This window comes from Ornithorhynchus anatinus, chromosome 2 (assembly GCF_004115215.2).
Source record: "Ornithorhynchus anatinus isolate Pmale09 chromosome 2, mOrnAna1.pri.v4, whole genome shotgun sequence".
NCBI classification, from domain to species: domain Eukaryota; kingdom Metazoa; phylum Chordata; class Mammalia; order Monotremata; family Ornithorhynchidae; genus Ornithorhynchus; species Ornithorhynchus anatinus.
In genome coordinates this window covers 147,498,051-147,510,881 of record NC_041729.1, presented here as the reverse complement: position 1 = coordinate 147,510,881, position 12,831 = coordinate 147,498,051, and the positions used below count along the sequence as shown (strand labels likewise).

Below are 12,831 nucleotides of genomic sequence, written 5' to 3'. Positions count from 1 at the left end.
TTGGTAGACACATGCCCTGCCCTCAATGAGCTTACAGTCTAGGGGGGGAGACAGACATTAATATGAGCCAATAATGTACAAAATATAACTTGTCTAATACATTAGAAACCACTGTTATCTGTTCTCCATGCCCTTCAGGCCTTGATGAATGGCTTCTTGAGGTTCATTTTAAGGGAGCCAGAGGCAGAGAGAACTCGTATGTAGTCTTCAGGAACTTTTAAAACCTCCCTTGTCCTTCCCTTACTCCTGATTCTGTAAGCCCATCACTGGGCAGGGATTGTCTCTATCTGTTGCCGAGTTGTACATTCCAAGCGCTTAGTACAGTGCTCTGTACATAGTAAGCGTTCAATAAATGCTATTGAATGAATGAATGATTCTACATTTTACTTGGCTGAGTGTGAGCTGATGTCATCAAGGGTATGAGCCGGCCCCATGATGCCTTTCTACAGTGACATCCTTGCAGGAATAACCTATGAACTAGTAAAAGTCTGGCAGACATTTACTTTGAATACACTGATGTGTTCTTGAACACATCAGCATATGAACACATCAACAGATAGTAATAACTATGGTATTTATTAAGAACTTACTCTGTGCCAAGCACTGTACTAAGAGCTAGGGTAGATAACAAGGTAATCAATTGTTCCATGTAGGGCTCACATTCTTAATCCCCATTTTTACAAATGAGATAACTGAGGCACAGAGAAGTGAAGTGGCTTGCCCAAGGTCACAGAGCTGACAAGTTGCAGAGCGGGATTAGAACCCATGACCTCTGACACCCAAGCCCGGGCTCTTGCCACTAGGCTATGCTGCCTCTCCCATTAACCAGGGACAACAAAATTTGATCTAGGTGTTTGGGTCAGACCAAAAATATCACTGTAAGATTGGTAACTCCTTCCATTTTTTGCCCAGAGTCATTCATTCAGTTACATTTATTTAGCACTTACTGTGTGCAGAGCACTGTTCTAAGTGCTTGGGAGGATACAGCAGAGTGGCTCAGTGGAAAGAGCCCGGGCTTGGGAGTCAGAGGTCATGAGTTCAATTTCCAGCTCTGCCACTTGTCAGCTGTGTGACTGTGGGCCAGTCACTTCACTTCTCTGGGCCTCGGTTACCTCATCTGTCAAGTGGGGATTAACTGTGAACCTCACGTGGGACAACCTGACTACCCTGTATCTACCCCAGCGCTTAGTACAGTGCACTGCACATAGTAAGCGCTTAACAAATGCCAACGTTATTATTATTATTATTGTACAATACCACAACAAACAGTCACATTCCCTGCCCACAATGAGCTCACAGATAAATACCATAATTATTAATCATCATCTTTTGCTATGTTCTTTTAGGTGCTTCTAGCAAGTCCTGTCTTTAATTTTGAGATTTTAATTTGGAATCATATTTCTTCCGAGGTGTTTGCTGTGTTTTTCTTATGGAATCAGTTAAGCATTTACTATGTGTCAAACGCTGTTCTAAGTGCTGAGGTAGGTACTTGTTAATTAAGTTGGATGCGGTTGCTGTCCCTCAAGGGACTCACAGTCTAACTATTCATTCATTAATTCATTCATTCATTCGATTGCATTTATTGAGCGCTTACTGTGTGCAGAGCACTGTACTAAGTGTTTGGAAAGTACAGTTCAGCAACAGATAGAGACAATCCCTGTCCAACTATGGGCTCACAGTCTAAATGGGGGAGACAGACAGCAAAAAAAAACAGGTAGGCATCAATACCATCAAAAGAGATAAATAGAATAATAGATATATGCACATCATTAATAAAATAGTCATAAATAATATATACAAATATAGACAAGTGCTGTGGGGAGGGGACGGGGGTAGAGCAGAGGGAGGGAGCAGGGGGAATGGGGAGGGGAGGAGGGGCAGAGGGAAAGGGAGGGCTCAGTGTGGGAAGGCCTCCTGAAGGAAGTGAGCTCTCAGTAGGGCTTTGAAGAGAGGAAGAGAGTTAGTTTGGCTGATGTGAAGAGGGAGGGCGTTCCAGGTCAGCGATAGGACGTGGGCCAGGCGTCGACGGCAAGACGGGCGACTACGAGGCCCATTGAGGAGGTGAGCGGCCGCAGAGGAGCAGAGTGTGCGGATTGGACTGTAGAAGGAGAGAAGGGAGGTGAGGTAGGAGGGGCCAAGGGGATGGACAGCTTTGAGGCCAAGAGTGAGGAGTTTTTGTTTCGTGTGAATGTTGATAATCAACCACTGGAGGTTTTGAGGAGGGGAGTGACATGCCCAGAGTGTTTCTGGTGCTGAATCTGCATTTTATAGTTGAGGAAATTGAGGCACCGAGAAGTGAAGTGACTTGCCCAAGGTCACACAGAAAGTAAGTGGCAGAACTGGAATTAGCACCCAAGTCCTCTGATTCCCAGGCCTTTGTTCTATCCACTAGGCCACGTCGCTTCCCAGACTAAATTCCCATTTCGACGGCTGCGGGCTAGGTTTATTTGTTGCTGCTGTTCATATTGACCCCATTCATTTTGATATTATGCTCTACTTCATCAGTAGAACATCTTTCTGCACTCCTCGGGAAGGGTCTCTGTTCAACAGTTCTTCTAACTGAGGTTATTTGGAGAGCCACTTCTTGTGCATTCTTTTAGCTTGTCTGGACTAGCGAAGTTGAGATGTGATAGACATCGTTTTGATGTTAGAGAGGAATGACTTGCGTTCCAGGGCTTATGGGCTACCACACTTCCTTAAAAAATTGCCTCCCGCACCTGACCTTTGAGGAAAAGGTCTCGCCACCGGTCCCTTGCCCACATCTTGCCTCGGGCCTGGAATGTCCTTCTTCGTCATATCTGACAGTTACCCTTCCCTGCCTTTAAAGCCTTACTGAGGGCACATCTCCTTCAAGAGGCTTCCCTGACTAAGCCCTCCCTTCCTTTTTCTCCCATTCCCTTTTGTGTCTGCCGTGACTTGCTCCCTTTATTCATGTCCCCTCCCAGTCCTACAACCCTTATGGCCTTATCTCTAATTTATTCATTTGTAGTAATATCTGTCTCTCCCTCTAGACTGCAAACTCACTACGGGCAGGGGATGTGTCTCTTTATTGTTACATTTTCCTCTCCCAAACACTTAGGACAGAGTTCTGCACATCGTGGCTCAGTGGAAAGAGTCAGAGGCTTGGGAGTCAGAGGTCATGGGTTTGAATCCCGGCTCTGGTGCTTGTCAGCTGTGTGACCGTGGGCAACTTCTCTGTGCCTCAGTACCTCATCTGTAAAATGGGGATTAAATGTGAGCCTCACGTATCTATCCCAGCACTTAGAACAGTGTTCTGCCCATAGTAAGTGCTTAACAAATACCAACATTATATTATCATTAGTAGTAAGCATTCAATAAATACTATTGACTGGCTGACTGCCTGAAAAAATTAAAGATTATTTAATTATTTAAAGATTATTTTTGTTAGCAACACTAGTGGATAAGAAGTGGAGAAGGAACAGAATAGGCTAATAGCAGATACAGGCTCGTACTTTGGACAGTTTCTTCATTGAGCTGAGAGAATCAGTCCTGTTTCCTGAGTGTTTTAGGAGAATACAGTATAACAGAGCTGGTGGACATGTTCCCTGCCTACAAGAAGCTTACAGTCTAGATGGAGAGACAGACATTAAAATAAGTCATAGGTAGGTGCATGAGTGCTTTAGGGCTGAAGCCGGGGTGAATGAAGGGTACAAATCCAAGTTCAAAAGTGACACAGAAAGAGCCAGAGTAGGGGAAGTGAGGAGTTAGTTGGGGAAGGCCTTAGGGAGGAGACATGACCTTAATAAGGCTTTGAAGGTGGAACTGAGCCAGGGGAGGGGGGCAAGAAGATAAGGGAGGGTAATTACTTGTTTCATTCCTTTTGTATGCAGAACTTGGGAAAGTGCAGTAGAAGTAAGCGAGACAATCTCAGGTGGCCTCTTCCTTCCGTCCTCCTCTCCCCTTTTCCTCCATGGTTTTCCTTCTCTTCCTTCTTGCTAGGCTTAATTTTTATATCACCTTGAGTAATAGCTCCTCCTCTATTTTCAGATAGTAAAAGTTATGCAAAAAGGTGAGACAATCATGCGAGTAAATATGGTACTTTGATTTTCATTTTATTGATTAAGGATGTAGGGAGCACTGTGCTAAACAGTTGCCCAAGGTCATATGGCAGGCAGGGATGGAACAGGGTAAGAACCCAGGTGTCCTGATTCCCAGTCCCACACTCTTTCTACTAGGCCAGTAACAATTTGCTTCTCTTGTTAGTAAAATGTGTAGTCATCTGCACCATCGCATGAAGGCATAGGTTTCTCCATACCTACCTTCATTTTGGTGTGAAATTTGACTCCATGTGGTTCCACATTCTGTCTGTCAGTCTCCAAAAGGACAGGCTGGCCTTCTTGATCCTGTTTTCTACTTCTTGGAATAGCCATTCATTTTTGGAAAACATTTTATTTCAAGCCATGTGCTCTTTCCACCTAGGATTCATGGGCAGTGAATTGCAGATACACCTAGAGTTTGATTATTTTTCATCAAACTAGACTTTACCATTGTGTAGAGAGGAGATGCAGTGGGACGGCACCATCTTGCTTCTTTTTTCATCAGCCGCCCCTGTCCTTGTTTATATTTTTTACCCCTGTGAAGCTGAAATTTCCAAGAGGATTTATGTGAAGATGAAAATCTATTTTCTTTGTGACGTGTCGTAATTGGATAAATAGGTGTTTATGGGATTAGACCAAGTAACAAAGCAAAGGAAAAAAAAAATCAAGGGCTGGATACCTAAAAATAATTTTTAAATTTCTTAGACATGCTTTCCCTTTGTTATAAAAGGGTCTAAATTGCCTTTCTACAAAGTTTTGAAATGTTTTACTTTTTGAAATGACTGAAACATTTCATACTTAAGAAAGAAGGAAATAGTGGGCCTAATTCTTCCAGTGCAAAAGTCTACCCCTTGATAATAAATCAGAGACTTTGGGATAGGTATTTACTCACTCATAGAGCTAGGCAGGCATGGCAAATTATATATATTTGCTTACTATATGTTGAATAATTTGTAGTTCCTACTGTGACTCTGCTTCACTGTCTGCTCTTTGACTTATCAATAGATTAATTTTTAAACTCTTAAACAAATACTCTGCCTAGAGTTATTTTTTGACTCGATGTTTTATACAATTTTCAGTATGAATATTGATTAATATGTATACATGCCTGTACATCAGTCAGTCAATGGTATTTATTAAGTGCTTACTTTAAGTTCCTCCACCTGTCAGTCACCTGACAGGCACCTGTCAGTCCACCTGTCCACCTCTCAGTTAAGTGCTTACTATGTGTCAGGCACTGTACTGAGTGCTGGGGTAGATACATGATAATCAGGTTGGACTGTCTCTGTTCCACTTAGGGCTCATAGTTTTAATCCCCATTTTACAGGTGAGGAAACTGAGGCACAAAGAAGTGAAATGATTTGCCCCAAGATCACACAGTAAACAGATGGCAGAGTCGGGATTAGAACCACGTCCTCTGACTCCCAGACCTATGTGTTTTTTTTGTTTTTTTTTGTGGTATTTAAGTGCTTACTATGTGCCAAGCACTATACTAAGCGCTGGGGTAGATCAATTAATCAATCTTATTTATTGAGCACCCACTGTGTGCAGAGCACTGTTCCCGAGCACTTGGGAGAGTACAGTATAATAGAGTTGATAGAGCATAATGGAGATTAAGACTGTGAGCCTCACGTGGGACAACCTGATTACCCCGTATCTATTCTGCGCTTAGAACAGTGCTCGGCACATAGTGAGCGCTTAACAAATACCAACATTATCATTATTATTTAGGCAGAGCACAGTACTAAGCTCTTGGAAAGTGTAATACAGTGCTTAAAGTCTTGTAGGGTGAGAGGGACATTAAAATAGACATAGAGGAAATGGTAGAGAATAAGAATTTTGCATTAGAATCCTGGGGCTGAGATGAATATCACAGTACTCACGGAGTAAGCAGCCTAGTTGCTATAGTTAATGCAGAGGGGAGTGTGGGTAGAGGAAATAAAGGACTTAGGCTAGGAAGTCCTTTAAGGGAGATGTGATTTTGAAAGGATTTTGAAGGTGGGAAGAGTGGCGGACTGTCAGATATAAAGGGGCAGGGAGTTCCAAGTCAGAGGGACAATGTGGGGAAGGGGTTGGTGGTGCGATAGGTGAGATTGAGGTTCAAAGTTTTAAAGGAGCAGAGTGTGTGAATTGGGTTATAGTAGGAAGGAGGAGCGAGGAGTGTCTTTTTTTAATGCTTTTCAAGTTGAGGGATATGTACACACAATGGTTTTTCAGAAAAACAATCTGGGCATCACAGTGAATTATGGACTGGAGATGGGTGAGACAATGCAGGGTGGTCAGTCAAGGAGGGAAATGTTGAGTGCTTGTTCATTCATTCATTCAATAGTATTTATTGAGTGCTTACTATGTGCAGAGCACTGTACTAAGCGATTGGAATGAACAAGTCGGCAACAGATAGAGTCCCTGCCGTTTGACGGGTTTACAGTCTAATCGGGGAAGACGGACAGACAAGAACAGTGGCAATAAATAGAGTCATGGGAAAAACATCTCATAAAAACAATGGTAACTAAATAGAATCAAGTGAGGATTCTATTGGATCAGTGAAGTAGTAGATTGGATGGAGAGGAAAGGGCAGAGTCTAGAGATGTGACGTTAGAACTGACAGGATTTTGCAACAGATTGAATGGGTGAGTTGAATAAGAGGGATGAATTGATAAATAATAATAATTATGTTGATATTTGTTAAGCGCTTACTATGTGCGGAGCACCGTTCTAACCGCTGGGGTAGTTGCAGGGTAATCAGGTTGTCCCACGGGAGACTCACAGTTAATCCCCATTTTCCAGATGAGGGAACCGAGGCACCGAGAAGTGAAGTGAAGCACAGTCACACAGCTGCCAAGCGGCAGATCTGGGATTCGAACCCATGACCTCTGACTCCCAAGCCCAGGCTCTTTCCACTGAGCCACACTGAGGATAGCACCAAGGTTATAGGCTTGTGAGACAGAGTATTGTGGTCCTATCTTCAATGATGGGGAATTCAGTGGGAGGACAGGGCTTGGGAGAGAAGAGGAGTTTTGCCTTGAATATGTTAAGACTGAGGTGTTGTCAGGACATGCAAGTAGAGATGTGTTGAAAGTAAGAGGAAATGCAAGACTGCATAGGAGAGAGGTCAGAGCTGGAATGGTAGATTTGAGAATCACCTACGGAGAAATGGTATTTCAAGTAGTGGCAGCGAATGAGTTCTCCAAAGGAGTGGGTGTGTTTGGAGGATAGAAGGGGGCCCAGAACTAAGCCTTGAGGGACTCCCATAGTTAGAGGGTGGGAGGCAGAGGAGCAGCCTGAGAGGGTGAGGCAAAAGAAATAGGAGAATTAGGAGAGGACGGTGTCAGTGAAGCCAAGATTAGATCATGTTTCCAGGAGAAATGAGAGCTCTACGATTTTGAAGGCAACAGAGAAATCAAGGAGGATTAGGATGGTGTAGTGGCCTTTGATTTGGCCCGAAGGAGGTCACTATTGACTTTAAAGAAGGCCATTCCTATGAAGTGGAAGGGATGGAAGCCAGATTGAAGTGGGTAGAGGTGAGAATTGAAGGAGAGGAAGTGGAGGCAGCAAGTGTAGACAACTCGTTCAAGGATTTAGGAGAGAAATGATGGGAGGGAGATGGGGAGATAACTGGAGTGTGCCGAGGGGTCATGGAAGGGTTTTTTAGGATAGGGGAAACATGGGCAAGCTTGGAAACGTTGGGAAGGAGCTATTGGAAAGGGAGCAGTTGAAGATGGCAGTCAGGGAGGGAAGAAAGGAGGGGGTAATTGATTAGGTGAGAAGGGATGGTGTGAAAAGCACAGATGGATTGGGCAGAATGTAAGAGAAGAAGAGAGATCTCCTCTTGAGATCCTGCTAGGAAGGATGGGAGAGTCGAAGAGAGGAGGAGAAAGGGACTGTAGAAGAGCAGGAAAGAGTCATTCTCGGTCTTCTTTGCAGTCGCCTCCTCCCCCTCCCATCCTTTAACTGTTGGAGTTCCTCAAGGAGAGGTTAAGTGATTTGCAAAGAGAGGTTAAGTGATTTGCCCAAGGTGACACAGCAGACAAGTGGCGGAGCCAGGTTCAGAACCCATGGCCTCTGACTCCTAAACACAAGCTCTTTCCACTAGGCCTTGTTTCTTCTACATACACTGATGGGGTTATAGGAGGGACAGCTATATTTCACCCGACTCCCGTTGATTCAAAGCCAGGTTCGTAATCTGAGAATCAATCCATCTGTAGTGTTTGCTGAGTATTTACTGTATATATATATCTTGACCCTCATCTGTTCTCCATTTACACTCACTCCCTTGGTGAACTCATTCGCTTTCACGGCTTCGACTACCATCTCTACGCAGATGACACGCAGATCTACATCTCTGCCCCTGCCCTCTCCCCCTCCCTTCAGGCTCGCATCTCCTCCCGCCTCTGGGACGTCTCCACCCGGATGTCTGCCCGCCACCTAAAACTCAACATGAGCAAGACTGAGCTCCTCATCTTCCCTCCCAAGCCCGGTCCTCTCTCAGACTTCCCTATCACCGTGGATGGTACGACCGTCCTTCCCGTCTCTCAGGCCCGCAACCTCGGTGTCATCTTTGACAAGTCTCTCGCATTCACCCCACACATCCGATCCGTTACCGAGACCTGCCGGTCTCACCTTTAGAATATCGCCAAGATCCGCCCTTTCCTCTCCACCCAAACGGCTACCTTACTGCTACAGGCTCTCGTTGTATCCCAGCTAGACTACCGTGTCAGCCTTCTCTCTGATCTCCCTTCCTCCTCTATCACCCCGCTCTGGTCTATTCTTCACTCCGCCGCCTGGCTCAACTTCCTGCAGAAACATTCTGGGCCTGTCACTCCCCTTCTTAAAAACCTCCAGTGGTTGCCTATCGACGTCCACTCCAAACAAAAACTCCTCACTCTAGGCTTCGAGGGTCTCCATCCCCTTGCCCCTTCCTACCTCTCCTCCCTTCTCTTTTTCTACCGGCCACCCCGCACGCTCCGCTCCTCCGCCGCCCACCTCCTCACCGTCCCCCGGTCTCGCCTATCCCGCCGTCAACCCCTGGGCCACGTCCTCCCGCGGTCCCGGAATGCCCTCTCTCCTCACCTCCGACAATCTAATTCTCTTCCCCTCTTCAAATCCCTACTTAAAGCTCACCTCCTACAAGAGGCCTTCCCAGACTGAGCTCCCCCCTTTTTCCCTCTACCCCCACTTCACCTCTCCGCAGCTAAACCCTCTTCTCCCCCCTTTTCCTCTGCTCCTCCCCCTCTCCCGTCCCACCCCCTCAGCACTGTACTCGTCCTCTCAACTGTATATATCTTCATCACCCTATTTATTTTGTTTAATGAGATGTACATCACCCTGATTCTATTTATTTGCCATTGTTATTATGAGATGTTCTTCCCCTTAACTCTATTTATTGCCATTGTTCTCGTCTGCCCGTCTCCCCCGATTAGACTGTAAGCCCGTCAAAGGGCAGGGACTGTCTCTATCTGTTGCCGATTTGTACATTCCAAGCGCTTAGTACAGTGCTCTGCACATAGTAAGCGCTCAATAAATACTATTGAATGAATGAATGAATATAGGGAGACCATGCCTAATGGTTTCAATTTTCACAGCAAAATATGTGCCCAGGACAGGAATAAGAAGTGGAGGAAATGGGGTATCGGGTTTGAGGAAGAAGTGAAATGTCTGAAAGAGTAACACGCCTAATGAGTTTGTGAGTCAATACGATGGAGTGGTATTGTTGCTGGATGGGTGAGAGGACAGAATTAAGCGGATGAGAATGAGTTTGAAATGCATTAGTTCAGCCCGATGTCTGGATTTTCAACAGCAGTGCTCCCCAGCTCCCCAGTGCAAGAGTGGAGGATCCAAAATAATAATAATTATGGTACTTGTTAAGTACTTACTATGTGCCACGCACTGTTCTAAGAGCTGTGGTAGATACAGGTTAATCAGGTTGGACACAGTCCCTGTCCCTACTTGGGGCTCACACTCTTAAAGCTCAATTTACAGATGAGGTAACTGAAGTACAAGAATGAAGTTACTTGCCCAACATCAGACAGCAGAAGAGTGGCAGAGCTGGGATTAGAACCCAGGTCTTTTTGACTCCCAGGCCCGTGCTCTATCCACTAAGCCACACTGTTTCCCAACTATTCTGTAGAGGGGCTCCATGGTACGGGTTTTTGGTACATGAGCAGGGTAGGGACAAGGGAGCAAGAGAATTGAGTTTTATTGAGAGGATAGTGCTGTGAGCTTTGTCCAGATTAGTGAATAAAATTTTGTGTTTACAAAAAAAGGACAGAATCTACTTTATCTTATTGGTTAACTCATTAGTGAAGTGATAAAGGGGATTTGCCATTAGTCCATTTTTTCCGTAGTTCAGTTCAGTCAGAATGAAATCATTAGGTCAGGGTAGTACAGACAGTCATTTTCCCCCTTTATGTTGGTTAAGTTCATTCATTCAATCGTATTTATTGAGCGCTTACTATGTGCAGAGCACTGTACTAAGCCCTTGGAATGTACAATTTGGCAACAGATAGAGACAATCCCTGCCCAACAACGGGCTCAAAGTCTAAACAGGGATGACAGACAACGAAACAAAACAAGTAGTCTGACATCAATATCATCAAGATAAATAGAATAATAGATATGTACATATCATTTACAAAATAGAGTAATAAGTAATATATAGAAATATGCCCAAATGCTCTGGGGAGGGATAAGGGGGAATGGGGAGGGGAGGAGGAGCGGAAGGAAAAGGAGGGCTAAGTTAAGTGCTTACTATGTGTCAGGCTCCGTACTGAGTACTGGGGTAGAGACATGATAATCAGGTTGGACTGTCTCTATACCACTTAGGGATCATAGTTTTAATCCCCATTTTACAAGTGAGGTAACTGAGGCACCGAGAAGTGAAATGACTTGCCCTAAGGTCACACAGTAAACGAATGGCAGAGCCGGGATTAGAACCACGTCCTCTGATTCCCAGACCTGTGTGTTTTGGGGTTTTTTTTGTGGTATTTAAGTGCTTACTATGTGCCAAGCACTGTACTAAGCTCTATTCTGAGCACTTGGGAGAGTACAGTATAATAGAGGAGATAGAGCGTAATCAAGTTCAACCCATTCTCTGTCCCACATGGGGCTCACAGTCTAAGTAGGAGGGAGTAGGATTTAATCCCTTACTGCCATTCTGTTGTAGCCTAAGATTTTTGATGGCAGCAGTGGGATGAAGGAGTGGGCCTTTGAAGTCGTCGAACCGCCTTAAAAAATTGGGCTTGCTTGCCGACACCAAAGATTTGTGGGTGGGTTTAGAGACTGGCCTAGTGGCATGACTCGAGAAAATTTATTTCCCCATCACACTTTTCCCATGCAGACAACGTCTTAATGATCATAATTATAATAATAATAATTTTATTTGTTAAGCACTTACTGTGTGCCGGTACTAAGTGCTGGGGTGGATACAAGCAAATTGTGTTAGACAGAGTCCCTGTCCCATGTGGGGCTCACAGTCCCAATCCCCATTTTACAGATGAGGTCACTGAGGCCCAGAGAAGTGAAGTGACTTGCCCAAGGTCACACAGCAGATGCGTGGCAGATCTGTGATTAGAACCCGTGACCTTTCGACTCCCACCCTGTATTTGATCCACTAGTCCTTGCTGTTTCTAAGGATGTTATGGGAGGTCCAGTGATATTAAATGTAGTAGAGAAGCTGAAGTCCAGTTTGACCAATTAAGTAGTTACCAGGTTCAGTATGTTTCACATAATATAAATCAAAATAATTCTCCAGACATAAAAAACCAGAAAGATACACCAATTAGGTGTTAATGCATTTCTTTTGTCTCTGCAAAAGGACCTTTTGTCATCCAGTTTTTTTCCTTGATGAATGTGTATGTCGTGTAACAAAATCTATGAGAAATGCATTTCTGTGGATTTCCTTTTCAATATTCATTATTCTCTTTAGTGGCCCTGCAACTTATTGCCTAATGTACCTTTCATTATATGTCCTTAAAATTGCAGATAAGAAACAGGAATGTATTTTCTGTTAATGGCCTCAAGGTGAACTGCAGGCTTTTCTGGGATGAACTAATTCTTCTATTCCTAAAGCCATTTACATTTCCGTTAAGGAGCCAAATTGCTGTGATTCCCCAATGCGTGCACTAGAACTGATAAGACTTTCCCTGACTTTCCCTGACTTTTCCATCACCGTGGACGGCACTACCATCCTTCCCGTCTCACAGGCTCCGCAACCTTGGCGTCATCCTTGACTCCGCTCTCTCATTCACCCGGCACATCCAATCCGTCACCAAAACCTCCCGGTCTCACCTTCACAACATCGCCAAGATCTGCCCTTTCCTCTCCATCCAAACTGCCACCTTGCTGGTACAATCTCTCATCATATCCCGACTGGATTACTGCATCAGCCTCCTCTCTGATCTCTCATCCTCCTGTCTCTCCCTGCTTCAGTCTGTAGTTCAGTCTGCTGCCCAGATTATCATTCTACAGAAATGCTCTGGGCATGTCCCTCCCCTCCTCAAAAACCTCCATTGGTTGCCTGTCAACCTTCACATGAAACAAAAACTCGTCACTCTTGGCTTCAAAGCTGTCCATCCCCTTGCCCCCTCCTACCTCACCTCCCTTCTCTTCTCCTACAGGCCGTCCCGCACACTCCACTCTTCGGCCTCTAGAGTTCTTGCCTGTCCCGTCGTCGACCCCTGGCCCACGTCCTACCTTTGACCTGGAATGTCCTCCCTCCTCACCTCCGCCAAACTAACTCTCTTCCCCTCTTCAAAGCCCTACTGAGAGCTCCCCT

General features: G+C 44.9%; 1 protein-coding gene across 2 annotated transcripts in view; it reads left to right on the top strand.

Moving 5' to 3' along the window:
- The window catches only part of CPNE8 (copine 8), a 296,420-nt gene that overhangs the window by 61,609 nt on the left and 221,980 nt on the right, over positions 1-12,831 (top strand). The window lies entirely within an intron of this gene.